Source organism: Prionailurus viverrinus, chromosome B4 (assembly GCF_022837055.1).
Source record: "Prionailurus viverrinus isolate Anna chromosome B4, UM_Priviv_1.0, whole genome shotgun sequence".
Taxonomy (NCBI): domain Eukaryota; kingdom Metazoa; phylum Chordata; class Mammalia; order Carnivora; family Felidae; genus Prionailurus; species Prionailurus viverrinus.
Window position 1 is genome coordinate 109,779,028 of NC_062567.1, and position 26,495 is coordinate 109,805,522.

The 26,495-nt window shown below is 35.8% G+C and overlaps 1 long non-coding RNA gene across 1 annotated transcript in view; it reads left to right on the plus strand.

The window, feature by feature from the left end:
- Positions 1–9,947: 9,947 nt before the first annotated feature.
- The window catches only part of LOC125170998 (uncharacterized), a 41,490-nt gene continuing 24,942 nt past the window's right edge, over positions 9,948–26,495 (plus strand). Inside the window, exons 1-2 of the long non-coding RNA XR_007154161.1 lie at positions 9,948–10,185; positions 13,045–13,150. This is a non-coding gene — a long non-coding RNA (uncharacterized LOC125170998). The remainder of the gene's footprint in view (positions 10,186–13,044; positions 13,151–26,495) is intronic.

Genomic DNA, 26,495 nt, shown 5'->3' on the forward strand with positions numbered 1-26,495 from the left:
AGCATTTGCAAAGTATATTGGAGAGAGGGAAAGATGCTTATACTGGAGAGAATTATCTGCTGAATATTTCCACTGTAAATCTATTTAAAATGCATTTCTCTAAGTGGGTACAAAGTGGGGTCAAGGTGATGGAAAGTCTCTCTCTCTCTTTTTCATATCCTAGCCATTAAAAACAACAACAAAACAAACACACAAACAAACTAGTCATAGGGCTGGAAGCAGAGAAATAATTTGTGAACCCTCAGAACAAAAGCTTTGGATTTTTTTGTTGAATAACGAAAGTCTCCCATGAAGAAAGTCTCTTTTTTCTTTATTCCTCACAGTACATGCTTATGGTGAATCATCTGAACCAGATTCTGTTAATGTGATAAAACAAAGCACATATGTGAAATCCATCCTACCATTCTCTAGCCCGTGGGGGCAATATAACAATTGGGCTTATTCCCTGGTGTATGTCCCTTCTGGAATGCTTTACCAGGTCATGGGCTTCTCTATGCTTGACTTCGCTTTCAGTACCACACTTCACACTGTAGGACTCCATGCCTCAGGACACTCAATGGGACAATGCTTTTTGGGACTTTGCTGAGGAGGGAAAATGGATTGCAAAAGCTCCAATTCCTCTTCCCCTTTGCAGCATTACCCCTACAAAATCTATAGTATTACCAGTTCAGATTCAACTAGTAAATGTAAATTTTTTTAATTGAAAAAGACTGTTCAATTTCAGAATACATGTGGCTCAAAGGACAAAAGTATCAGTTTGAGCTAATTTGGATTTTCTTAAGTCTCCTATAAGAAATTGGAATTCATGGAAGGGAGAAGGGTATCCCATATGAAATCTTCCATTTATGTTAACTTGATCATGTACCTCCAGCTTGACATAGACTCTCCAAGTCTCCTCTTCCTCAAGTTATTCTCTTTGAAAATTCTGCCCTTCCACCACAAAAATTTTGCCTCATTCCCAAGTAAATACACTGATTTTTGCAACCTGTCTGCAACTCACACAGCATTTTAAAGTATGAGCCAAGTAGTATCAGGTTTCACCTGATGTAAAAACATATATTGTAACTCCCGTTTTTAGTTTTCCCATTCGTGAGTGAGATCTACAGGCCTGTAGATTACCTCAACCTAAGAGTTCTTAAACTTTAGCATGGATAAGAGTCACAGTGAGGACTTGTAAATACATTTTGCTAAGCTCAGTCCCAGAGTTTCTGATTCAGTAGGTCTAGAGTAAGATGCAAAAGCTTGCATTTCTGGCTAGGTCCTAGGTGCTTCGGGTGCTGCTGGGCCCTGGAACATACTTTGAGAACTGCTTCTTTAATGTAAGCATATCTACCAAGGGCAGTTTGTGTATTACGTAGTGAGCTCAGACTCTCTGGTTTAAATTCTAGTGCTCCAACTTATTAGTTATATGACACTGGCCAAGTTACTGACCTTTCTGTGTTTCAATTCCCTAGCTCTAAAAGGGGGAAATAATAGTGTTTTCTACAGAGAATTGTTACAAGGAGTAAATGAGATCAGAGGTGTAAAGCACTTAGAACAATGCCTGTCACAATACTGACTCAACAATATTGAGGTAAGATACCATTTTCAAGTAGCAGGACATTTCTCCTGCCCTTTGAAATCAGTGTGTTCCCATTTTTGTGTATGTTTAACCTATTCTACCACAGGGACTTTCATCTGTATAGAAGTGCAATACTGACTTTATTTTAGAAAAATTTCAAGCTTACAGAACATTGTAAAACTGAATGTGGCAAAGACTCATAAATATACGTATTATGCAATTTTGTTGAATGTTAGTATTTGGCCACATTTATACAGAGGGAGCTGTTCTTATTTTAATGTTCATTATTATGCATAATTTATGCCATTGCTATACATGTGCATATATGTAAACATGATATATTGCTTGCCAATTTTTATACCTTTATATAAATGATATTAAACTATACACATATATCCTCAACTTTGTTATTCACAAAATATGGTTTTGATTATTCATTCTACTCGATATGATTTATCACATTTTGTAAAAGTGACATAAATTTTTTTATCTATTCCCTTTTAGTTTATGGGATTTTATTTTTCCATTTTATTATTTAAAAATTTGCAAAAACAGTCTCTCTGTTTCTCTGTCTCTCTGTCTATATGTGTGTGTGTGTGTGTGTGTGTGTGTGTGTATTCAGAGTTTGTATCTCTAGATTGTTACTGCTGAGTTAAAGAATAAGCACATCTTCTAATTTACTAGATTATGCCAAATTGCTCTTCAAAGTAGTTGTTCCAATTTATACTCAGACCAGCAGTGTATGAGTCTCTGTTACTCACATTCTTACCAACATTTGGTACTTACATTTTATTATTGTTATTTTTACCAAATTGGTGTAAACGACTGTCTTACTATCATTACTGTTATATGTAACATAATATTTCTAGGTGTGTAGCAAGAGGGTTTCAAGTTATGCAATGCATGGATTGCTCCTGGATTTAGAATCTATCATAATTACATTAATGGATATTCTGTGTTTGAGGAAAAAGACACTCATCTTGATTAAATACATGGGATTTAAAGAATCCTTTTAATAGTAAGCATATAGGGAGTAGGTAGTGTTGTTTCTGATTTTCCTACTATATATTCTTTATATATATAATAGAGTTGATTCTCATAGCATTCACATTGTGTACGTGTGTGTGTGCACTTGACAATATATTTAATGCTTTTATATAAATACTAGCTGTCAATGTATAATTGCAAATATCTTCAGAACAAAAGATGCTAAGTTTTAAAACTAAATGACATTACTATATTTATTGCGTACAGCTAAGAAACTTCAATGTTGAGAAACTTGACAAAAGTTTAGCTAGTTGGCCAGCTAAGAAATTCTTCATTTCTTGAGCATTAGTGATGACTAAAACTAAATTTATCTTTTTGCCTGGAAGCCACTGGTCCCAGATGGGCACCTGGGTCAATCACTTGATTCCTTCAAATCTTTGCTTATATGTTCTTTTCTTTTCTTATGACTCTTCCCTGACAACACTAGTACCATGTGTTCATGTGTGTGTGTGTGTGTGTGTGTGTGTGTGTGTGTGTGTGTGTGTGTTTGCACTTGACAGTGTATTTAATGCTTTTATATAAATATTAGCTATCAATGTATAATTGCAAATATCTTCATAACAAAAGATGTTAAGCTTTAAAAATGAATGGTATTACTATATTCATTAGGATGGTTTTCAATTTGAAAATCCTTTATATGTAATAATTCTCTGCATAAAGAAAAAAATCTCCAACCATTTTATATAACTTTATCCTTTCTAAGAAAAAAAATAGCCCCTAGAATATATTTTATTCAAGTGGTCAAATTATAAATAAAAGGATCGAAGGGTATCTGTCCACATATCAACTAGAATTGTTACTAAAACAAAAAACGCAAAAAATAGAAAAAAAATGCGTATAGTGATATATGAATAAAACCACTAAGCCTAAACTATGTGTATGTAAAAAAATGGTCCTGTATAAGGACTCATCTATGGAAAATTCTGCAGTGCTCACAAACCATATGTGCTCAAAGAGTAAGAGGCATTTTCTGCAGTGACTTCCATATGAGGTCTTGTGCAAATCAGCTGACTTCTACTGTATGCATAGGTTAGTTAAATTTTGGAGAAAAGGAAAACCCCAGAAACTGAATATCTCCCAAGTCACTTCAGAGTATTATGAACAAATGAGACTTACTTAGTAAAACCTCTTCATTGATATATGTATATATATATATATATATATATATACACACACACACACATACATATATATATCTATGTGTGTGTATATATAATTATATATGTATAATATATATCATATTATTGATATATATGGTATATGATATATGTACAATAATATATGTTGATATATATTATATATATAATATATATATTATATATATTGCCTCATAGGTACTAAAATATAGTTTCTTCTTTCATCACAGTTCAGGATGCTTCTATTTGAATTTTGGAATCATTAATTTTAACATAATTTTTGATGTCTTTCTTCCTGGCTGTTATTTACCTTGGTGGTCTTAAAGAATCTGGGTCCTGTTTTCTATCCCGTGATATATTGCCACTCTTGAGTAAAAGTCCTTGTGCAATGAAGAGAAGTGGTTAAAAATGGATCGCAGTTCTCTTACTTGCTCTTGATTTGCCAATTAAAGAAAAAGGCACTCTATCTTTTCTTGTGCTCCGGCGTCACAGATATTCTGCAGCCACCTTTCCATCACCTTAATGGACTCAGGTACACACCTGGGTAATGATAAGCCCCATTACTGCCACTTTGACACTTTTATGTGCTGCTGGAAATGTTTCTCCTGAATTTCACAGTTCAGTGCCACTCTTTGGATTTAGGACTTTGAAATTTTCTCTTCCAGTTTATTTTCTGAAATGCTTTCTTACTTTCCATCCACAATAACTTCATAAAACTGCCAACACCTCTAAAATCAATCTTTCTCCCTTAAACACACTTATGACATGGTCTTACGAAGTACTTAGCTCTTAAATTCTTTTTCTCTGCTTAATGGTTTCATACGTGTTTGAGGAAGACTCTGCGGAGGACCTAGAGAGTGTGCAATTAGTGACTTTTCACTTTCCATCTCTACTATTTTAGTTCTGGTAACTAAAGTGACGGGTTCCCTGAAAGTTTAGGAGGGACACGTGTCATAAATAAATAGAGCAAGTTCTTAGGAAAATTAATTTACTTAAATCCTCTGCTCAGGGACAATGACACAGAGGTAGAGGACACAAACTCAGTGGAAAAAGTTTTTTTTCCACTTGAGGGTCCTCCAGATTCCTCTGCTACTCAGTTTTATGGACAAGTCTCTTAACAGGTAACAGTCTCATCTGTCAAATAATGATGTGCAAGTTTCTTCTTAAAGCATTTCTGTAGGATCAAGTAAATCCGTTATGTTTTTAAAGCTCGTCATTAGGGGTTATTATTGTGATTCGCAATCATGTGGCAGATTCAGAAATTTAACTCACTCCTCAGATATGCATTGGAAGATTAGCTTCTTTGTTTCTGTAATTGATCTAAGCTTCCTCAAGAGTCTCTCTCTATCCTTGGAAAGCAACTGGAAAGTGGAAGCCGCTGCAGTGAAGAGCAAAGGGGAGATGCATCAATGGCATTTCTCTTCAGCTTTAAATAGTCTCTTGAGCATGACTCATTCTTCTTTTGAGAAAGCCTGTCTTTTATATTACCTCTCTGTATTCTGCTTTGTTCCAAGATGGTGTCCAGGTATGTAGGTTGGTTTAAAGATTTAAAAAATGCATCAGCTCCGTGGTAGGCAAAATAATGAGCCCCCCAGAATACTCATACCCTGCTACCCAGAACCTATGAATAGGTTAAGTTACAATGCAAAGGGGGATTAAAGTTGCAGATGGAAAGAAGCTTGCTAATCAGCTGACCTTGAAATAGGGAGATTATTCAGGAATATCTGGGTGGGCCCAATGTAATTACAAGTGTCCTTGCAAGTAAAACAGATGCGGAAGAGTCAAAGCCAGAGTAATGCAGGGTGAAAAAAGGCTAAAAATGGAAAGGAACCATGAGCCAAAGCGTGCAAGCAGTCTCTAGAAGCTGGAATAGGCAAGGAAATGGATTCTCATCTAAAACTTCCAGAGTAATATAGCCCTGCCAATACCTTGGTTCTATCCCAGTGAGACCCACTTCAGACATCTGTTCTCCCCAAATTTAAGATAACAAACTTGTGATGTTTAAACCATTAAGTTTGTGGCCATTCATTATAGAAGCAGTAGGAAACTCATACAAGGTCTGTGGCATATTTTCTGGATCTTTGCGACTCCTTATGCCAAATCTAGTCTGACTGATGGCCGCTGAGGTACACAACTAGTTCTGTCTGGCTTTTCCCGCTGGTTCTTATCACAAACGTCTGTGGTCTCCACTGTTTGTCTCTGACACAAAGTCCCTGCACTTTGTCTCTGTGTCCTGATCTCCTGGCCATCTCAAGAACTCTGCTTTGTCTTACTGAAGCATGACATGTCTAGACTACGTGCAGACCGTGGAGATTCAGGTGTGATGCTTCATGCTCATCTATCTACACACCTCTCTTGGCTGTGCTGGGGCATCACCCCCCAGGTTTGAGTTGTGCCACCCAACATGGTGGTTTGCCCCACAGTTTTAAGGGAAAACTGACCAAAAGGTCTTTTTGTTCTAGTTTTCCAATCACTCTATCTGACGTGCTGAGGAGGGTCAGGCACAGAGTTGTAACCGTCCACTTCCCAAATCACTCTCTTCTCTCTTGTTTCTCATTCTCACAATGCTCAGAGCTACAAGAAATGTGCTTCCCTCACCAACCTTTCTTTTTGTCATGTTCTGCATTCCTTCTGTCTCTAGTTTATAGATAGTAAAATCCATGCTGTAGTGGGCAAGCTTGAATGTTATGTAAAAGGCAGTTAAAATAACTTACATTCTCTTTTTCTCAACCTAGTCTGATTTTCTAACGTATTGTTTTCTTATGGGCAAGAAATTTGACTCTAGATTGCAAAACCAGAATTTTACTCCCTCTTTCACTTTGTATATATGTTGCATAATTTTGATCCTTCAAAGAGGCAAGGCCATGCATCTAGAATATTATTGATAAGGACAGCCAAATTCAAGAATGTTAAAAGAGAAAAACCATTGAATATTATTCTTGCCACACCGAAAAATGTTGGATTTTTTGGTATTATATATGTTAATCATTTAAAAAAAGGATTATATAACTGTGAGAAATAATGGTGAGGCCTGTTAGTTAAAATGTTCTCATATACTTAAAATGTATATTGATTATTGTGATTGTTATTAATCTTCATTTAAATTAAATTGCATGCTTCAGGTTTGAATTAGGAAATGGCAAGAATGCTTATTAACACTTGGATTCTAAGTGTGCTGTGTATTACATAAAACTGGTGATAGATACATTTCTTAGGGTCCTTGAATACATTGTATTTGTGAAATGATGGTGCTAGTGCAGACCGTAAGAAATCACTTCATACATTCCCTTGAATCCCCAAAGTATCACTTACAATCCTGCTTAAAAATATTGCCCTCGAGTCTAGAGACATCACTGTCATCCTCTCAATGTTAGGAAGCTATTCCTAGGCAAATGAAAGCTTGCTCTTTCCTGTCATTTGTATTTCTCTTATAATATAGACATTGGCAATTGACGATCACTTCATCTCTGCTTCTTCTCTCTATTTTCTTTCTCTGTAGAAGACATTAGTTTTTTTTCCTTAAAAATTAAGAGTAAAGTGCATCTAATATTGCAGAAGAACTATATGACACCAATATTACCTCTCAACCTCAATGATATGAAATGGTCTTTTTGTTGACAGTCATTACTTAGGTTACCTAAGTATAAGAAGCAAAATAAAATAGAATTATTGACAGTCTCAGAATGGTCCTGACTTCTCTACATGATCTCCATGAATGATACCATATAAACCCATGACTTTTTAAATTAACTTCCGTGTTACCATTTCTAACTATTTTATTTCTGTCAACCTCTAGACCTATATTTAGCTTCTTGTGAGGTATCTCCACCTATCTTACTTCAAATTTATGTATGTCTCAATCAACACTAATATTTCCATTCATTTCACCCCTCAAATAGTTTCAGATACCTTATTTAATGGTTTTAGATATCTTACTTAATGGTTACCATCTTACGGACCATTCAAGCAAAATATTCAGTTATCACTGTGGTAGCATCCCTGGATTCATGCTAAGGCCCCTGACCCATGAGAAAGCCCCGCTAAGAACAGTAAAACTAACTCACAGCTGCCCATCAGGTGAATGCAGACACGTGAGCAAAGCCATCCTACATCAGCCATCTCCCAATGGGCTTGCAGATCTAACAGCCAAATAAGTGCTGTTGTTGGAAACCACTAGGATGAGGGTATTTACAATGCAGCGGTGGATAAATAACACAGCCATTTTGCCCTCCTCTCTTTTTTATGCTCCACATCCATTATGTTTTCATATTCTGGACTTGCATCCCAGCTCTGCCACTTGATAGCTCTTTGATTAGGAGCATTACATAAGCCCTCCTGCCTCAGTTTTTTTAATGTGTGAACTTGGTATGAATAGTACCTACCTAATAGAGTATTTAAGCAGTTTCTGGATTAGAACAGTTTCTCCCAATAGTAGGCCCTCAGTGAACACAGTGAACATTATTATTGAACGTACGTTGATCATGTTGTCAAGAGTAAGTGTATTTTGTGGAATATGTTTTGAATAAGATGTTCCCCTAGAGGGTTCCATAACCAAATAAGTCTAGAAACCATTGCTAAAATACCACTTCTTGAGGAAAATTGTAATACTGAACTATTTACTTCTGGTTGGTGCCTGGAAAACAGCAAACTGGATTCAAGTGCTGCTACGGGAAAGAATTAATCCTGTGGGGCTGAAGAAGCATGAGAGGAATAGGAAGAAAGCAGGGAGAAAGCAGGAAGTAGCAAGCTTCAATTTTCTCCTCTTACCTTGCTTTCTTTCTCTATTGCACCCTAATGGGGAGCCAGTTTAGGGAGAGGAAGGAATGTTAAGAGCCTTAGTGTCTATGTCACAAAGCAGAGTATAGGATGGTTGGTTTAGAGATGAGAGTCAACAGATAAATAATTTGCACCCAGTATGAAGAATGCATCTCAAATATTATGTCCTAAGTATGAAATTGACAAGATATAAAAAAAACTAGTTAATTATTCTATAAGTGCTAAAAGGTAAATATTAAGACATTGGCAAAGAAGTCCCAAAATGCTTTGAAAAAAATTAGCATGCTTTACACTATCCCTTATGCAATTATGGATGTTGAATATATTCAGTATCAGAAGTTGAATATTCCTGTTAAAGCACTTAAAACCCTTTCCAGTAAATCAGTCATCAGAATTTCAGAAAATCAATTATGCAGTAAGTTTTAAGAAATCAATTTTTGTGAATTGACCTAGTTAGTCTTGAATAAATGTTTACCATGATCATCATTTTTATTACGATCATTATCATTATTAACTACAGAAAACAGTCCAAGCGCATTGGGGTAACATATGCACACATAAGGTTGATTTGGCCAGTCTTCCCTATACTTTTCCGTATCAGTACTTGTCTTCCTGCTTTTGGCCCTCCTAGAAGCAACAATATCTTATTTTACTTTTTATCTCTAGCTGGAAGCATAATAACTTAAATATAGAAATTTAATAAATGTTTGTTGTTTTTTTAAAAGGCTAGTGTAATCTAAGCAGTGTTCAAAACTTTAGCAAGTTTTTATATATGTCTTTATATATGTGCATCATCAATCCTAGCATAAGAGTCTGCAAACTATGGCCTTCACATGGGCCAAGTCCAGCTACCTGCTATTTTTGTAAATCAAGTTTCACTGAAACAAAGCCACATTCCATTCACTTAAGTATTGTCCATGGTGGCTTTCAAGCTAAAATGGCTTAATTTAGTAGCAACAAAGATTTGTATGGCCCACAAAGCCTAAAAAAATTATTATCTTGCCTATTACAGGGAAAGGTTGCCTCCACAGATCTATGATTATAAAGGTTTTATTAATACCAGATTTTTTTTCATTTTAGAAGCTTGGAACTTGCTAGAAAATAGTAATTATGGGAAATCAAGATCCACTCCTGGAAAGTTAATCACCATTAGAAGATAAAGGATTCTGTATCTTCGTAGGTTTTCTCTCCCATTAATTTAAACTACCTGCACTCATGTTTTCCTTTCCACATATCTTTCCATCCATAAGGTAGTGCTTTCATTTTTATTTTATATGCAATTAATATGACCCAATTTTCTAGCTCATAGATTATTATTATTATTTAAATCAAAACTAATTTGAGCCTCCTTTATCCCTCTCTCCTCCAGTGGGTTGGCACTCCTATTAATAACCTCAAATCTCCAGATTGTTTACTCACACCATTATGTCCTCATCAGTCAGCATCATGAATGGAGCTAGAACTCACAGGGAAGGTAGAAGTTTGCATACATGCTGTCTGGAAAGCACCATTGCTTCAGAATCATCCACTACCTTGGCATGTTACCAAAATGATATATGCAGCAATTATCTGGCCAATCCAAAGTGATTCTGTGCTCACTGCTGTCATCATAATTGCCATTGGAATGTGAAGCCAATGGAAATAACCTGAGAATTATCCCTAAGTGTAAGTCACATTTTACCTCTTCCCCTTAACTAGATCAATCTCCTAATGGTGAGGACTCTTCTACTGAGCTCTATGGCACAGCATTTCTATCTAAAACACTTATTTGACACAAAGTGTCTGACCTTATATTTAAACTATGGACAGTGAAGGAAAAGAGGGCCTGTCCTCCATCTCATTCTGACCAATACATGCCTTAATTCACAGGTCTTGGCTCTTTATTTACAGTCACACACAGTCTTTTCCTTCTAAGCAAACTCACGACTCTATGATGGCCATGTCAGGGAAGGGGTGCAGATTTATCCATGTACTTGTCCACTGTTTATCTGCCCTTATAGGAGTTTAGTCTTTGATGGTCATAAACCTAGGCTCAGCATTTTCTTGGTCAACTTGTCTTTTGGGGAGAGTCTTGGTTTTGTTTTCTTTCAGGTAAACTTATTCCAGACCAATGTCAATCCATCAGAAATATTCTAATAACCCTAAATCCCCAAAGTAGAGGATTTTTATCTTTTTTGTTTAAGATCCTTCTTCATCCCTTTTGCAGTTTCATCTTTTCAGCAGCTTTAGAATAGTATTGCATAGTATTTGGTAAAAGGTGGGATTCCCACTGTTCAGTCCGAATACTGCTTTATTATTATACTCTTTCCCTGGGACAGGATGCTAATTTTATGTGCTGAAAAGAATGGAGTGATTTCTCCCCAAACAAAAGAAAGTGCTCTGAATTTACTTGTTCTCTTGACCTTTTAACATAGTAGGAACTACAAATTTAAAATGTAATTTCTCTGTAACAACAGTCACCAAAAATATATATGCTCTGCCATTTCAAGAGCACTACTATATAAAGACATTGAAGCAAAATTCAGCAAAAAATTTGTTCCAAAGATTGCATTGAAATGTCTTTCCATATACAAACATAATTAAAATTAACTCACTGAATTTAAACAAATGTTTAGTAATTGGTTTGGAGCAATACAACGTTCTAATCCAGTAATTCTATGGACTTGGCTCCTTTTAGTCATTCATTCTTTCGGATTCTTTTGCGGTTGTTTTCTTTATTTCTATCTAGGGTTTGTTGAATTATTTCTACAAGTTCTGGACTCAGCCTGATATTGCAAAAAAAGTGATTTTCTCTTTTTTAATCTAATTTATTACTTTAAAACATTACGTGAAAAGTATCTGAATTAATTTAAAATTTTGAACTGCCTACTTGTCCTCACCATCAATTGGTTTGTTATAGGCTCAGAGAGCGTTCTTTGGAATTGGGAAAAGAAAATGCAAATGAAAGTGTGCATGCTCTGTCTGGTGGATTCTGTTGGCAGAAATTGTTTTAGGCAGTAAAGAACTGTTGCTGCCTAGGAACAGATTGAAATTGCATTATAAAAAGGATCCAGACTTTATGTTTTCCAATACATGTTTTTTGCCCACACTATCTCTTTTAAAAATGAAGTACTTTGTATTCTCCAAGGAAGTTACCTTCTAAAAACCCATGTACAAATGCTTTAAGATGCACTAGCCTTTTCTACAAGATCTTGGGTTTCTATTACTGGTCCAAACCAGGCATATTAGAATTAGTTGTTCTCCATTCTTCCATATTTTGACAATTTTCTTATTTGGTCTTAAAGACATGAGAGATAGGCCACCTTCTTTTATAATGTTTGACATGTCACATAATCTTTTTGGATTTGTTTCCTTTTCAATTGAATGAAAGGATTTGGCTGCCAAAAATTGTTTGTGAAATGGATTCCCTAATAAGGTCTGGCATACCTCTAAAATGATATGATTCTATGAGAATTAAAAGATGTTGAAACTTCTTACTCATCGCTGAAGATACCGATGTTGTATGCTAACCAAAACATATGTAGCAAAAAATGACAATTCCCTTAGAATTTAACCTTACCATTGCTTTGGAGGAAATTTATAACAGCACAGGTAAAATGCAGATAGTGGCTGGGCAAGAAAGCAAATTTGAACAGATGCTGTATAAATATCATCAAGCTCTGAAGGGATAAAACAGAGAAAACCTGTGAAGCAAACAAAGCTGTATAGTCCAAAACTGAAAAAAAAAAAAAGGAAAAGGAGAGAAACTACCTAGAGTAATAACGTTAAGGAAAACTAATGGAGAATATGTCCATGGCATAGGAAGCATCACATAAGTATTACAAGATAATGACAAATGTGTTGATGAAATACTAGCCTGGGAACAAGGAGCAGGCAGGTCAGCTGGGTCTTGGTCTATATTCCTTCTTTCACGTGACAGAAAGAAAGAAACTGTTTTTAATTGTTCCTGTGTGCCATGAATTGTGCTTATGCTTTCATATGTATAATTTCATCTAGTGTTCAGACCAACCGTAGAAAACAGGTTGAAGTTATTTCTGTTTTATAGAATAGAAAATCTGAGGCTCAACTAAAAATGTAAGGAACATGGGGAAGGTCATACTACTAACTTAAAAAATGGTTAAGAATTTGAATCCCAGTTTGTCAGATCTCTAAACTTATTTTCCTCCCACTCAATAACTTTTGTAATAAGGGAGATATTTTTACTGTCTTCAGGTTAAATTGCATTTTCCAAATTAGCAAAATATAATATTCAGTTCTGAGATACACATAGTTCTTCACATTTTAACATAAATTATGATCTGACTTGACAAGTAATTGTATGTCATAGTTTGATTAGGAATAATTTTAAATCTCTTAGTGGTACATGGGACAGTGTTATTTTTAAAAAAAAATGACACTTTAGATTTATATTTATTGAAGTATGATAATGTTTACATCTTTAGAATTAAGTTTAAATAAACAACATTATGTTCTTTCAAATGTAGCAAGTCATGAAAAATAGGGCGCTTGCTTCTGTGTTCACAGAGAAATAAGAAGTGTGGAATCTATGTCCCTATTCTCCATTGCCTGATACTTACCAGCAACTGCAATGTCCTTACATGATGGGATGCTTGACCAAAGGAAAGGAAAGGTACCAAAGGTCAAATTATTTAAGTTTAAGCTTCATACTAAATTATGACCTCTTACCAAAATGTTTTGGTTTTAGATAAAGCAAAACCCTTAATGAAGTATTTTAAACTTTGCCTGTAGGATCTGAGAATGGTCATGATGGCTTACGTTAAACAAAAGGTGGAAGAAAGTACATAAAATCACATTTTTCTTTAATAAATTATACTTTACCAGCTCACATAGTCTGCATTTAAACTTACTATAATATGGGTTATAGTTAATCCTACGTGTCAGCTTAATTGTCTGTGCTTCGTAACGACCAGATCTTCTGTAACAGTAACGATTATGTTGACTCAAAGAAGAAATTTCGAAGATTCAAGTTTCCCCCAGGTCAGTAGGTGAATGGAAGCATACTATATGTAGCATTGACCTACATACCATTAACTTTATAATAATGGTGCAAAACAACAAAATCAACATTGTAATGTATTGAGTCCTTTCAGTGTGCATGGCACTACAGTAAGATGTTACACCTCACTAATTCCTCTCAATTCTGGACAGTCAGTATCCATTTTACAAAGAGAGAACTGAAACTTAGAGACTTTAAATAACTTACAAAGTTTCCTCGCTCATTCCCACAAAATGTTTTATTGAGAACCTATGAGGAGACAGTCACTGTGATGGGCACTTAATAGAGCATACACAGCACGTGTATAGCCAGGAGTCTAGCCAGGTTTGTCTCACAGCATTGTCTGTGTTTTAACTCTGAGTATTGAGATGACTATCATTTGGTAGTAATTTACTTGGTAGTAATTACAACACTAACACCAGCTTATAAAGTTGTTTTGGTTGTACATAAAGCAAACTATAGCCAGGATCCTAAAATACTTGCCATTTCTTTTTATTTTTTTTAATTTTTTTATTTAAAAAAATTTTTTTTCAACGTTTATTTATTTTTGGGACAGAGAGAGACACAGCATGAACAGGGGAGGGGCAGAGAGAGAGGGAGACATAGAATCGGAAACAGGCTCCAGGCTCTGAGCCATCAACCCAGAGCCTGACGTGGGGCTCGAACTCAAGGACCGCGAGATCGTGACCTGGTTGAAGTCGGACGCTTAACCGACTGCGCCACCCAGGCGTCCCAAATACTTGCCATTTCTGATATGCCCTTAATTGGCATGCACGAAATACTCTAGTAAAGGCAAATGTATGCTTATCGTAACTACGAGGTAAGGCTTTGGGTCTAAATACTTGTCTGATCACTTTCTAAGTGAATCTCCATTTTGTCCTTATGTCAATTTTTTTTTCTTTGAGTGGGTAAAGAGGAAGCCTTGACTTCTCTTGATGTCAGGTTATGAGGCCCATACTTCCATATAGGCTTTTTTTTTTAAACATAGTTTTAATTTTTTATTTTTAAAAGAGTATGAGCAGGGGAGGGGCAAAAAGAAAGGATCCCAAGCAGGCTCCACAGAGCACAGAGCCCGACGTGGGGCTTGAACCCATGAACCATGAAATCATGACCTGAGCCAAAACCAAAAGTCCCGTGCTTAAATGATTGAGCTACCCAGGCTCCCCCATATAGGTTGTTCTAATCTTGTTGTAAGGCAGTACATCTGTCATTTAAGTTTATAGTTATTCAGAGATGATTTTGTCCTTTTTTAAGAGATCAGTTGCATACCAGAAAGGCACCACATACATATTTTTGGATCACTTTTCCAGTCCTATCAACAGCTTCTGTGACTCTACCTGAAAATGTGAAGTGGGAGGTCTATTAGTTACTTCTGTGGCATTGAACAACTCCCAGATCTTAGTGGAGTGCAACAATAAATATGGGACTGCTCATCAAAGGTAGTTCAACAGGACTTGGCTGAACATGGTTGGGCTTTGTTTAGTTTTGGTCCACATATCTTACGTCCTGGGATCCCAGCTAAAGGAACAGCCACCATTTGGGCATGCTTTCTTTAGTTAGATAGTGGAAGCGAAAGAGTGACCAGTAGGAACACATGATACCTATCATTGGTTCTGTATGGAACCAGCATATTGTCACTTCTCACATGTCCAAGCCCAAAGGCAGTGGGGTAGAGTGTTCTATATCACAACAGTGAATCAGAGCAAGGTTGGGAAAGGAAGGAAGAACCATGAAGAAATAATACAATCTACCATAAGCAATTTAACTATTAAGAACCTTTCACTAAAATCTCTTTGATATTATCCAGAAGCCAATAAATTGTTGTCAATTCAGTTTTCTACAAAATAATAAAATTAGCTAAACCAAGAAATCATCTTTGCATTTTATTTTCTATCTCATACTTTATTTATCTTGTAATGCACCTGTGTCCCAATAATGGAATCAATTTAGTAAAATCCATAAATTACCAGATGTCAAAAATACATCATTGAATCATCTGTAAGGTCAATACTACAAATATGTTTTCTTCAAGGACATTCAGGTCCTTCTTCCCCCACAGATAGGTAGTAATTTTAAGCAAAATGTCCTTGCCCTCCTTTGTTCCCAATGAGAACATAAATTTCTAACATTTACATACAAACACTTGTGCAAGATACAGTGTTTTAAACTTATAGAGGCTGGAAGGCTAAAATTTTCTTCCCCATGTACCCTTAGGGCAAAGTTTTGGCCAATGAAATGTATGTGACATTTGCCAGAAGGAGCTTTGATAAAAGATTTTTTAAGAAAGAAAACAGCTAATCTAGCCTCTTTGACCCATACTCCTGCCTGTCATATGGTGCAATGCCTAGAGCTAAATATGAGCAAGCAGAAAGACACAGGGTCTCATTCCTGGTGACACTGGAAAACCATCATTCCAGTCACTCACTGCTATCTCAAGATTTTATTTTGCATGTCTCTTTCCATACTATAGTTAGAACTGGACAGGGATAATATCATCAGTGCTTAGACAGAGCCTGGGTTTCTTCAGAAGCTCCAATCTGAGGAATCCTTCTCCCGCATCTCATGTTGCTACTTCACCTGTAGAACCTTTTCCTACTTTTCTGGAATTCCAAGTGGCTATCAAGACCTATAAAACATGGAGAATTCTGGCTGCACAACAAAGAAAACCCTCAAATACACATGTCTACTGCAACAGATTTCAGACACCTTTGCCCTTTTCTTGGTTTCCCTTGGCAAAAGAAAAACTTCACTGCTATATTAATTAGGACTCCAGTTGCTAATGTGTTATTTCCCACTCTCCTCCTTTCTGCACATGTGGCCAGACTATACTCCCTAGCCTCTTACGGTTGGTTGGGGTCATATTACCACTTCTGGACAAGGAGTTGGTAATGGAAATGATGTGTTTCACTTTCTGACTTGGGTTTAAAGCATTTAATTGCTACTGTGAGACCCTCTAAAGCTCTCTCACTTCTCTCTGGCATGACAACTGGCTATATCATTTACTTGAGCTCCCAATTGGTTCTGATGAGCAAAGCTCTCCCTGCCAATCCATGATTGTTATGAAATGTGAGAGATAAATAAATCTTTTTTTTTAAGCCATTACAGTTGGGGGTTGTTTGTTACTGGACCATGATATAACCTATTTGGAATCATCCAAACCCAATAAAGGGAACTTCAGCACAAGGGGATATGGATTAGTCCATCGATTCCAAAGAAACTGAGTGTTCTAGCCACTGGCAGGACAGTGATTTCATCTGGGCCTCAAGAAGAGTTAGAACCAAAAACTGAATGTTGCAGAACTCTCTCTTTCTCTGTTGATCATACTTTTCTTGGTCTACTTAGCATCACTTCCTCTCATTGAGAACTTGTGCTCTTCACATGGAGAGAAATACGACCTTTGACAATCTGAGTTTTACAACTCACAGCTTCCATGAGTACAGGAATAGTGACTGAGATTGTCATTCTCTAGTCTCAAATTCCAAACTCTTTGGAAATGTGTCTGATTGGGTCACCCTGAGTAACCATTAATTACTTATGTTTAGGAAAATGAGGTCATAGAAGAACATGACATAGATTTGTGTGAATGGAGTAGAAGAGGAAGTATTCCCAGGAAAAGAGAGGAATGTCAGATTAGTACCTCATAAATGTTAAAGTGTAGGATATATAGGTATGTATGTATATGTATATATGAAAAGCATATTACATATATAAATATATATTTGAATATATATATATATATATATATAGTCAAATTCGTTCAGCAAGATTTTATAGTATTCTTCCTTTAGTCTACATAAAATTGTCAAATTTCTTAGTGGAATATGATATTTCAAGTAAAGAATAAGCAACAAAAATTAAAGATAAATGAATTATACTAGAGATATGTATTAGTAGGCAACATTGAAAATATGTGTACAATTTGTAAGACATATGAAACACATTAATTTGTTCTATGTTTCTTGCTATTACATTAGCATATATGCTTAACTCAATCTGTGCTAGTTTATTATTTACTGAAATATATTTAATTCAGTCTGTGCTAGGACTTATCATACTGTATTATAAGTGATTTTTCTACTTGCTGTTTTCCTAGAGGCTGTGTGGTTGTTAAATGTGACAATTGTGTCATATTTCTTTCTATATACCAATGTATAAATTAAGAATCTAGAAAAATACTTACTGTAAGAATATATTAATCTTCCTTTTCAATCAGAAATATCCAATTTCAAAGTTGAAATAATAATACATATTGCAGATTCTTTTTTCTTTTTCTGACTTTAAGGTTCTTGAATCTTAGGAGGCTGCTCAGATCAACACTTTGTCTTTTCATGAAACAGTGCATATAAAAATATAGAAAAGGTATTTTAAGTTTAGACAGCATTATAGAAACAAAATCAAGTTTTAATTAGTGTTGCTAATTGAAAGCAAGAAGCAGCATAGATAATCTTTAACAATTACAATAACTTGGCTTGGGAATTCACATAAGCCACACATACTGAATTTTTTAAGATTGAATTTGACTGCAAGTAACAGAAAAACTCAAATAACAGTGTCTTAAATAAAATAAAAGTTATTTTCTCTCTCACAACACAGTCTGCAGGTAGGTGGTCCAGAGACAGGTGGTATGGCTGTCCGTGGTGTCAGGCACCCAGGCCCTTTTGTTAGTCTGTTCTGTATAGCCTCCATTCCTAAGCTCATTTGATTTTCCAAGGGGTCCACTCTTGGCCATGCCGTTGCCTTTCATTTGCATTTTATCTAACAGAAAGGAAGGAAAAGAAGGGTAAGGGTGTTCTGTCTCCCTTTAAGAACATTGCCTGGAACTTGTACATACAGTTTTAATTTATTTGTCATTGGCAAGCACTTAGTGTTATAGCCAAAACTCCAAGCAAAGGAGTGTGGGAAATATAAAATTTGTTCCAGATGGTCACTTACCCAACTGAAAATCAAGAGCTCTGTCACATAGAACGGGAGAGGGAAAAAAGCATTATGAGGCAACCAGCAGTTTCCGCATAGTTAGTATATTCACTGACAACTTGACTTCTGCCTATTCCCACAATGGGCTCAACATCTTATATACTCATGTTTCAGCTTTACTCTGGCCTGTTCCCATAATGGACTTACACCTAGTGTACCTGTGACTACAACTTGACTCCTGCTTGAACACGTTATAGACTTTGACTCTGTGCCAGTGATATTATAGCACATTCTTACAAAGGTGGGACTGAGGGCAAACATTCTTTCAGAGTATTCGTATTTCATTAAAAACCAAGTTTTACTCTGCTCTTAGAAACAGGGTCACAGTGGATAGTGGTGCAGGTTGTGCACACAGTTCAAAAAACAGTAAGGGGCTAAAATCCCAAAGGAAAGAGGTTTTGTATTTCAGATGCTTAGAAAATCAATCTTATTACAATTATTACCTCAATTCTCCACCCAAATGGACTGTCTTTTTCTAATTTGTATAATTGGACTACATGTGCTGGCTGCAACTTTACTTAGGTGGGATTATGCATGTATACTTAGGAACTAGCATGATTTTCCAAAGTATGGGTTTAAGAACATTAATTCTTCAGAAATATTGAGACTGTCAGATGAGAAAATGTGTTTCATAGTAAAAATGTAAGTCAAACAATATTAAGAACTTTATTGCTACTAGCAAGACTTTTAAGGACCTTTATTATGTTAATCCATGTTTGGGAATATTCAAGGAGGGGATTCTTATATGCAATGATTCACAAGACAGTCATTTCTTTGTAATGTATCTTTCAGGGCACTGTAGTAAAATACTGATTTGGTGCAATGTTTCTGAAGTGTGGCTGAAAAGTCCTCTTCCACACCCCCAAATGTATTTAATTCAGATTCTCCAGATGAAGGCCTTGGCAACCTGTATTTTTTTTTTAAAGTGTACCTGTTTATTTTGAGAGAGACAGAGACAGCACAAGTGGGGAAGGGGCAGAGAGAGAGGAAGAGAGCGAATCCCAAGCAGGCTCCATGCTGCCAGCACACAGCCTGACACAGAGCTCAAAGTCACAAAACCATGAGATCATGACCTGAGCCAAAACCAAGAGTTGGACGCTTAACCGACTGAGCCACCCAGGCATCCCGGCAGCCTGTATTTTTAACAAGCAACTCAGACCACTCTTATCATTAAGCAATTTTTGGAAACACTGACTTATAGAAATGCTTTTTCACTAGTAGTACATCAGAATCACCTGGGAAACTTGTTCAAATACACACTTATTGAGTCCCTTCCAAATTTATGAATCAGAGGGAGGAGTGCTTTCTCTCTAGTCATTTCTTCTACTATTCACAGTTAAGAACCATTGTTTTGGATCTAACTTTCTTATTCTTCATATGTTGCTATTGAGTTATACACCAAAGTATGGCCACATGGACATTTTCTTTCTTGGGCCTATTCCTTATGATTTATCAGGTTCTCCTGGGTATTAACTACTTCTTTCATGGCCAATGAGAAGGGGACTCATAGCCATGCTTTATCTCAGAGCAGAGTTAGGAATAGGAAGATAGTAGGAAAAGGAAAGGCCTTGACTGTGGAATATAATCGAGCCAGCAGATAAAATATTTAAGAGAAATGAAAAGCTGATTGCTTAAGCATGAGGCATTTTTATGGTTCATATGCGTTAAATGCATACAGTTGGCATGAGCAGGGTGGCCCATTTTAAAAAAGAGCAACTGAATTAAGTATATTCCCCTGAGTAAAATGTTGTCTGCGTGATCTGTTTTCCAGATGTTTCCATGGCAAATGTTTTCTTAATGTGAAACCCAGCCATAAAAAGCACCTGGGTAGCTCTTCAAGACACAAATCATCTTTTTTTTTTAATGCAGAAACTTACAGAAAGAAAAAACTGTATTTATTTTAAATACCGGCAAGGATGAGCCTACTTCGTATTAATATAAAAATATAAAGTGCCAAAAATGTTTATTTAAACATCAATCTTAATAGGTAAAGAGCTCTATTCATGTCTGTAAACAACACAACTGTATATAATTTCTACAAGGTCTGCAGAACTGTTTGGCATCCGTGTTTGTGACATTTATTTTCAGTATTAATTTTTCTGCCTGGATTGTGGCTAAGAACACAGGAATAAAAGGTAATATAGAATAGCAGTCAACACCTGAGGTGTTTGAGGCAAACGATCTGGGTTTGAGTCCTCCAGCATTTACCAGCTATGTAAACTTAGGCATTTTACTTTACCTTCTGTATTATATTATCCTTATTTGTAAAGTAAGATTATGATAGTACTTACCTCAGAAGGTTGTTATGAGAATTAACTGTGTTTACACACATAAACTCTTAAAACTTTTGGGGCCCGTAGTAAATGTTCAATGAAGATTAGAGTCAATACAGTAGATATCTCAATTGGATTTTTTCTTCAGGATTAAAAGAAATCAAGTTCTGATTATTTTGAGCCTGATATTTCACTTTGTTAGAAAATAAAAAAAATGATTTACAAAGGTTTCCTTGGACAAAAGCAGTAACTAGGAAATGGAGTGATATATCATAAACTCCCACCCACCTTAAATATACTTCTTGATTCATTAATGGAAATACTTAACCAATTTCTTGAATTTGCTGAAATATGTTAGAGGAAAAATAGCTAATATTTGCCATATAGTTTAACTACAAAATCGCCGGAGAGATTGGATGCTAGGAATGTCCAGAGGATGGAAGAATAAAGAGAAAAGGGAAGGTGAGTGAGAGAAGCCAGTGAAAAGTTTGCAGAGGTGTTAACAGGGAAAAAGATAAGCTACCGATCAGAGATTGGGTATGACTTTGTGCCAGCTGTACACAGTACGGTGGATATTTATTACAAAAATGTAATAAGAACTTTTCATCAATTCTCATCTAGTCATTAACATGATATTTGCTTTAAGTAAAAGGTACCATATTTTAAATGCTTTGCTCATTTGTAACCCTAGATGGCAAGTCATTCCAAAAGGCATTTACACAAACATTAATGGCTGGTGAAAGCTCTGTGGATATCTCAAATTTGGGACTAAAAGTTTTTTTTGTTTTTGTTTTTTCCTTCAGAGAAGACAGGTGTCTCTGTTAGTTGTCATTCTGTAAGATTAAAGGAAAGAGGCCAGGAATACATGAGTACACGTTGGGTTTCTCCCACCCACTTTTACTTTTTCTTCAAATAAACCTTTAGTTTCATGGGGGCTTTGGATTTTTGCATTGGTTTTATTTTCAACATGAAGTAGACATTCATATTTGTTCTTAAAGTATTTTCTTCAAAAGAGAAACACTCTTTTTGTTCAAAGTGTAAAAGAGAAAAATTTCATAAAGAGATTTTTATAAGTGATTATTAGTGCTTTGAAGTTAAAATATTCAGATCAACACCTGATGAAGTTTAAATTGCAGGCAATCTTCTAATAATTCTATGTAAGTGAGAAAGCTAATTTATATTTAATTGGTTTCAAAATCAAGGTCTCTGTAAAGCATACTCCTAACTTATTTTAAATATATTCAAGAAATATTTAAAATAGTAGATCTCAGGGACGCCTGGGTGGCTCAGTCGGTTAGGTGTCCGACTTTGGCTCAGGTCATGATCTCACTGTGGGTTCGAGTCCCCCATCAGGCTCTATGCTGAATGCTTGCTCAGAACCTGGAGCCTGCTTCAGATTCTGTGTCTCCTTCTCTCTCTGCCCCTCCTCAGCTCATGCTCTGTCTCACTCTGTCTCTCAAAAATAAATTAATGTGAAAAAGATAGTATATCTCAGTATAGTATCTTGAAACAAAAATCCTAAATGCAGCCCAGAGGCATTTCCTTTTACATGGCAGACACTCTGTTTCTATAAAGATGCCTGGACATTCTGGATACAGGCATTCCAGCAAAGTTATAATGGTTTATCTTTTATATAAAATGCACTACAATTTTCACTTGATGTACTCTATATAAAAGAGAAGCTACCTTCTCATGGCAAAAACCTAAAAATAGTGAAATCTTTGAGAGGGCAGGAATTAAAATGGTAGCCTTACCGCTGTGATGCTGAAATATTTTCTTTTTTATTATTATTTTTAATGTAATTTATTGTTAAGTTGGCTAATGTACCATGTATACAGTGTGCTCTTGGTTGAAATATTTTCTTAGTGTAACTCTACATTTTATATTTTCTCTCAATTGTTGATTACTCCAACTTATCTGAATAATAAGAATTTCTAAGTCATGGGGAGGTTTTCTCAAGTTCTTCATTTTCTTCTCAGTGTTTGTGATTGTGAAGAGTGTTGGACATTTTGTCAATAAGTGATTTCATTTCATATATGATATAGTTCAATGTGAAGATTCCCCTGAGAATTCATGGTCATTAAAATAAGTTGGAATCCTTTTTTAATTAATTTGATCAGTTTGAGAATTTGTGTATTGAATTTATGTTAAATGAGTTGGAGAGATGTATTTCCTATTTTTAGACTCATGTCAGCTCTGCACAGAGCATGATCCAAGACTGCCTTCCTGGGCTTTCTAAAGAGTGTCACGGGGAATAACAGAGTGTCCACCTTGGAAAACAGGAAGCTAGAGTTGTCATATCCTTCCATGTTGCTGGTGGCGTCTACCACCCCTTTTCCTTACGTACTCTGGAGCCTGTCTACCTGGGTTCAAAATCTTGGCTTTGTTTCTTATTCAGCTATGTAATCTGGGCATTTTGATGGTCTTTTCTTTGGCTTTTTTTTTTCATTTGTAAAGTGGGGTGGTAACTGTACCTGCCTCATAAATACCAAAATAGAGATAAAGATTCTATAAAGCTTGGAAAATAAGAATGGGATACATGTCAGTCAATGTTATTATCATAGATATTATTAAAAGAAAAAATTCATTGAGAAGTCATGTCGTATATTTGCCTCCCTTCTGCTCCCATTCTTGGATTCAACAATGCCCATTCTCCATCCAGTTAGCTCTTTTCCTAGGTTTGGAGCCTGTTTTTTTAATCACCTTTTTGACACATTATTCTATTCCTCATGTATCTCAGCTTTTACCACAGCACCCACTGATTTTTTTCTTAGTTTCTCAAGTTTACCTGTCAATGTTTCCTTAGGTCCCACTTTTAGGGTATTGATACTGACCTCGGTCTCACCTGGATTTGCCACACCTTTGCTTGGGTTGGACTCTTAGTTTTGTTTTATCCCAAGCATTTCTGTTTTGTCCTAAAGTAATGTTAGGGCAAACTCCTTCTTTTCTGAGGTCTTCCCTCTTTTACTTAAAGCATTGCATGAGATGAGGATAAAGAGACAGCACAAAGCAATGTATTATTTTGACCTATCTTCTTTCATATTGGGACACGAAAACTATATGTCTCCTCAAATACTCTGAGTTTTTAAAATTTTTCTGTCTTCTTGGCATACTACTCATACTGGGTCATCAATCTTCTCTTCGTCTTGGGTAAAACACCTCAAAGTTCCTGGCTTCTTAGCAACAAAGGGACTAGATGCAGCCCAGTTGTTTGGGAATTGTATCTTGACAAATGAGAAGTGAAAGGTAAAAGGACATTGGACAGATACAGTTCTCTTTCTTACTGTACTTGATGGACTAGTCTGAGAGGCACTTTTTCCTTGCAGCCCTTTTCAAGAAGAACCACATGCTGAGCAGAGACCTGCTGAGAGATCCCTTCTGTCTTTTCACAGCTTGTCATGAAGCCATGGCTGGAACAATGACACATCACACTGCATTGCTTTGCATATTTCTTTGTTTCACTTTGATTTCTTTTATCTTACCTTCACCCCCCTGGGCTGGTACCTCTCAAATATACTGGCATCAACTTCATCTTCATCTTTGCTTTCTAAAGGAGCCAGCTAAGACACTCTTGATGTCGTTCTGGAATAAGTTTTTATTTTTTATTTTGCAGAGAAGCTTATCATTGGGATTCTTTCTTTCCATCTAACTTGGGAGGGTATGTGTGTGTGGGGGGGTGGGGTTACGATGTTCAGTACTTCAATCCTTCCTGAATCAACTGGCAAGAGCATTGCTTTCTTCCAACTTTAACTGTTACATGCCTTTTTTTTTCTGTATGACCTATTCCCATTGCCCCTTCCTTATCATTTGAATAGTGGGTTCTATTTTGATTTTTCTAGGTGTGACGTCCTCTCTTGTAGGTGGGGAAAGAGTAAGAGCTCCCCTTTGCAGTACACAGTCACGCCCCCAGTAGCTCCATCTTGTGTCCTTTCCACACTTATCAGTCTGAACTTCTAAATAGTCATGAGTTGGACACTAGATTTGTGGATTATACATCTACTTTTTTTTTTTTTTACCACTGTATACCTCACTCAGTACTGCACACCTCACCTTTCAGACTGGTAAAAATATGTAAGGCTCTACATAAATAACTGATTTATTAGGTCTGCACATCTCACCTATTAGTCTTTCTATAAAATACTGCATATATATTACTCATTACTGTGAAATTATCTTATTTTCCATTAAAAACAGAGACAGCCATATTGGGTTAGAGCCTCGTTTCTCATCTCAGAATTTGATGTAACTCTGGACTATTTTATTGGTTCTTTGTGTGATTTGGGGAAAGTGTCTCAACCTCTCTAGCTGCACATATCATCATCTGAAAAAAGGATTATAAAAATATAGTCCTTCTTCATGAGGTTGTTTGCAAATTAAAGAGAAAATTTAAGTCTTATAAATGCTTATAGAGCATTTATTATATAGCAGGAATTCTAGTCCCTGGGGATAAAACCACAGTATCCATAAAAATACTTGACTGGCCCAAAGTAAACAATAAATGATAGCTATATTATTGTTAACATCATCTTCTACTACCCCAAATGACTTTTATTTCACTATACTGTCTAGCCTATTGTTAGGTCCTGCCCTCAAATAATAGAGGATCTTTTTTAGCAATACCAAAGTAAAACCTTGGAGGACCTTATGTCTTTCTCTTTTGTTGTTCTTTGTGTTCTTCACCATGTACATATGTATCCAGATTCCAGGTCAGAGAATTTTCTTTCTTGGATTTTTTTTCCCCAAGAAATATAGTAAGATATGATTATGAATGCTCGTCCATCTTTTTAAGTAAGCACATCCTTTATTTTGTGTGTATTATATGTGAGGCACAGTTTTTTTGTGTGTGGGGGAGACCTCAGTGACCAACAATAAAAACAAATCATACCTCTCATAGAGATTACATTGTAATAGGGGGACACAGATTATAAAAATAAGCATAATGAATAAATGCATGTTATGATATATGTCCAAACCTTTTGACTGTACCTCCTTAGATAAAAATTATAAATATACTCCCATGTATATCTACTATTTAGAAATTATATCCATGCATTACTTTATTAAAAGATACTAAATTTTACATTGAAAAAAAAGATAGAACTAATTATGAGCTGAAGATCTAATTTTTTTCCCTTTAGTCAATGGATTATCTTTCACACCATCTCTGATTTGCACATCTTGCTTTAAAGATCAATTTGTTGACTACTGAAGATGAATCAAATATTTCTTTAAAGGTAAAAAGGATTAGTTGACAGAAAAAATGACAGGCCAATTCTTAGCATGAAATGCATGATACTTACGTGATTTAGGAACAAAACTATCATAAACAATACCAAACAAAAGTACTACAGAAGTTAGTGATTCAGGGTATTTTGAGTGATGGCCTGCCAGTTTCTGAAACCAATATGATTTTTAAAAATAAATTGCTAAAATTTTACGATGCCGGTTTCACATTTCTAGGGTTGCTGTAAATAGATTTCATACTCCAAGTTTCATTTTGTATATTCTTGTTCCAATAATGGAAAATAAACCTGCTGTTACTTTATATGAATATCTTCCCTGAGAAGTAGAGTGTGGCTCAGTATTGACTGTCAGGATAACCTATGTTTAAATTACTGTGATGAGATTTCTTGCTGATGCATTTATCACCATTTTGTGAAAGTGGCAGTTTTAAATATTAAAATGTCTCTGAAGTGACATGACCATATTAA